This window comes from Camellia sinensis, chromosome 5, assembly GCF_055761805.1.
Source record: "Camellia sinensis isolate YWXY chromosome 5, ASM5576180v1, whole genome shotgun sequence".
NCBI lineage: Eukaryota > Viridiplantae > Streptophyta > Magnoliopsida > Ericales > Theaceae > Camellia > Camellia sinensis.
In genome coordinates, this window is record NC_138965.1 from 209,606,428 (window position 1) to 209,610,080 (window position 3,653).

A 3,653-nucleotide genomic window follows, 5' to 3' on the forward strand; every position below is an offset into this window, starting at 1 on the left:
TTTCTAATAGAGAATCAACTAGGACTAATGACTCAATTTCATTGCTAGTTGTTGGAGTGGTGGAAGGCATGTCCAAAAGACTAGCTAGCCTAGCCTTGAAGATGTCCATCTCATCCATTGACATGGAGCGTGCAGAAAGGACTCTGGTAGAAGGAAGAGACGTTTACATAGGAATAGGAGAAGAAGATGAAGCATCCCTAGCAGTCTCCATAGTTTTGGCTACCAGTAAGTCAAGAGAAGAGGAACTGGAGCTAGATAAGATTAGTGGACAAGGAACTGGTGAGCTACCAGTGTCTTTTTTGTGGGAATCAGTTACCACTGAAAATGAAGTAATAGCTGGAATTTCCTCAGGGGGAGAAAGAGCAACAAGGTTTAAAGGAAGAACAAATTAAGTAGAGTTGAAGGATAGAAGAGGAAAGTATGGAGTTAAGCCGAAAGATAGGGATACAGGAATGTTAAAGGTATGAAGAATGTAGAACCAGAGAGTGGGAGTATTTCTTGAATTGGCTCTGCAGTTTGAGGTCTTTCAACTTCAGATGAAACTAAAAGAGTCCTTATTGAAGGAGAAGACAGAGTAGTTGTTGCTGCAAAAGAAGATATACAAAGTAATGTTAAGTCTCAGTATCAAGAATTTGATAAAGGAAAGTGGAGACACAAAAGGAAATTACTGGTTTCAGAAGTGGTGGCAATGATGGGAGAACTACGAAGGGAATAATGCTCAGCAGTGTGTTGCCTTCTTGTAGTTTCTCTTTGGGTTGTATCAGTAACAGCAGCTTCATCCCTTAGTAGTTGCTGCTGCTGCCTTTTTTCAACCCTCTGGAAAACAATTATTTCTTTAGAGTGTTCCTTTTCCACTGTTTTGGCAATGGCCTCGTGAGTAGGATCTTCGGCCAAGTCAGAAGGAGAGACGGTTATCTTCTTTCTCTTTTTCCCTCTACAGTGGTATTTCTTACTCTTTCTCTGTTTCTTTCTCTACAATCTGAGACTCAGACTCCTCAGGAGTGAGTAGTAGTTTTCTTTTCTTTCTCTGCTGGTGTTTATCTTTGAGAACAGCCAGAGTTTCAGCTCTCTTGGGAGATTTTTCTTGTGGTGACCCTACACCAAGTAGTATGAATATGAAGAAAACAAACAGAAAATTCTGAAATGAAGAAAACCTAAAAATGCATACCCTTCTTCGAACCAGCTCTGGTAACTCTGGAATGAGGGAGTGAGACTGCAGGAATAGACTTGGTAGCTGTAGAAGGAGAGGGGATGGTCCCAGTTTCTTTTGGTTTAGCCTTAGAAGGCACACCTAGTCCTATTAGTAAATCATGAGGATGTATTGCTAGATGCACTTCCATATTGACTGTCCACCAATTTTGAAATCTTTTTAAAACTAAGCCAGAGGGAAGGAAGGGGGTAAATTTAAACTCACTAAAATCTTTCAATAGTTTAAATGTTGCCTCCTCTAGTTTAGGTTTGGGTACTCTCAGGTCTCTAGTTGTAAGATGGATATTTGAGAGACTGCAGAGTGGAATGGGAATTCCTTAGGTAAGCCCAAATTGCGTGGCAAACTGGGAGGGGTAGTATACCTTAGATATGCACTTATAAGCTCGAGGGTTTAAAGTACCAATAAAAAGTTCCCTCAGCAACAAAATAAAGGCCCACATATCCTTGTGCAATTGGTTAGAACACTGTCTATCAGCCAAGAATGTCCTTGGCCAAATCGGTCCTTTATTGGCATCGAAGGGGTAAAAGAAGGTGGCAGATAGGGAAACAGGAAGCTGGTGAAAAAAAGTAAGATAGTAGGCGAAAGAAGCAGGATAAAGGGCAATTCTAGCATACTTTTCTCCATAAGTGCTAGGGTCTTGAACTAAGAACTTCAAGCACTTGGGATGTAAATCAGTGAAGTATCCAAAGAGCCAGAGTTAAAAGCACCCAGAGGGGACCTCCCTGGTTGATATCCAGAGGTTTCTCACAGAATTGGGAGCAAGCTCTATAGACATGGCCTAAAAGATAAGGGGCCAAGGCTATTCGCTTCTTTAAAACAAGGGCCTTCGCAAGTTGGGCAAACTTAGGCATGATTCGTTGAGATGATGTACAAAAGAGAAATTTACATAACCAATATAAAATAAAAGAGAAGAGCTCTTGATCACTCACAGGGACCTCCTTTTTATTCTCAGCCTTTGTAAAGTCACTAAAGAAAGAATTCAAAGGTGGAAGAAACAATTTAACCGAAAGGTCTGGATAGCTAGGTGTAAAGGGAGTACCGAGTGGTGAAAGCCCTAAGAGATAGCAGATATCAAGAACGGTGGAGGCCATCTTACCACACCGAAACTGGAAAAAGTTAAAGGCCATATTCCAAAAACAAAGAACGGCAAGAATCAAAAAAGGGTCTTCAGGAATGATAAACCTGGAAAGACGAAGGGCATCGAGAATGCAGAGCTCTTGTAGGTCCCATTCTCTTGCAGGCACAACCCTGTCATACCACTCCTCCCACTCAACCCTCAATGTTGGCCAGCAACAATGAGGTTGGTTCAGCCTCCAATTTCCCCAATCAAGCCCCCCTTCATACAGAAGAAAGTGGTCTTCCATACGAGGGTACAAAGCGGGAAGTTGGGCGGGAACCTCTCGAAAGATAGGACCAAGGACATATTCTTGTTTTTCGCTGTGGCGAGGAATAAAGAGGCGTCTATCTATGGCACTCGATCCACCAGCTTTAACTTTAGCAATTTCTTCCTCAATACATCTTTTCAAAGCCATTGTTAGGCTTATACATTCGCCGGTTGGTACTTTCAATGAAGAAGACTCCATTGGTAAGGAGCAACAAGAAAAAAAAGGTCAATAGAGATGAAGGGTTTGTGTGTTAGGCAAACGAGTGAATTGAAAGCACGAAATAAAAAGGGTTTTTAAACCTTTCTGTCTAAAAAAATATACCCAATCATTTTAAGTGGGTTGAATTCATAAAAAAGTGTTAAAGGTACGGATACGAAAGGTTTCCCTCAATGTTGGTAATTTGGGAGGGAAATGTATCTCAAATACTAATGTTGGCTTCAAAATTAAATGTTTGGCTTCGAAGCCAAGTTTTGGCGCCAATATCAAGTGACAAACAACTTCAAAAGTAGAAAGTTAACTTCGAAGCACATTCCACACCTAAGGGTGTAGGAATGGCCAGGTATTTGTTTACTTCAAAAAGATTAAGGACCTGCTTTTAGGTTTCTCAATGAGAGTAAAACTTTCGAAGCAAAAATTTGAAATACCTTACAGTTAGAGTTTGTTTGTTCTAGGCTTCAAAACCAATAGTTGGTTTAGTAGTATACAAAAAGAATCACTTTTTTGGAATAAAATAGTGCAATCTTTAAGAGAGGTTTCCATATGTTGGAAAATATAGACTGTTTGTTCAAGCAAAAATTAGTTGATTTAAAACTGCTTGAGTGTATTAACCATATGTTGGGGAATTGGACATGATCAAATCAAGTTTCGAAAGACAAAATTATTGAATTCAAAGCTCTGATTCTAAAAGGAGACCTAAGGCAAAAGTTGTCAATTACACTCCATATGTTGGGAAAATTCAAATTGGGTTTCCAGTATTTCATTGAGTATGATCGAATTAAGTTTCGAAGAACAAAATTGGTGAATTCGAAGTCCTAATTTTGTTTGTTTTTGATAAATGG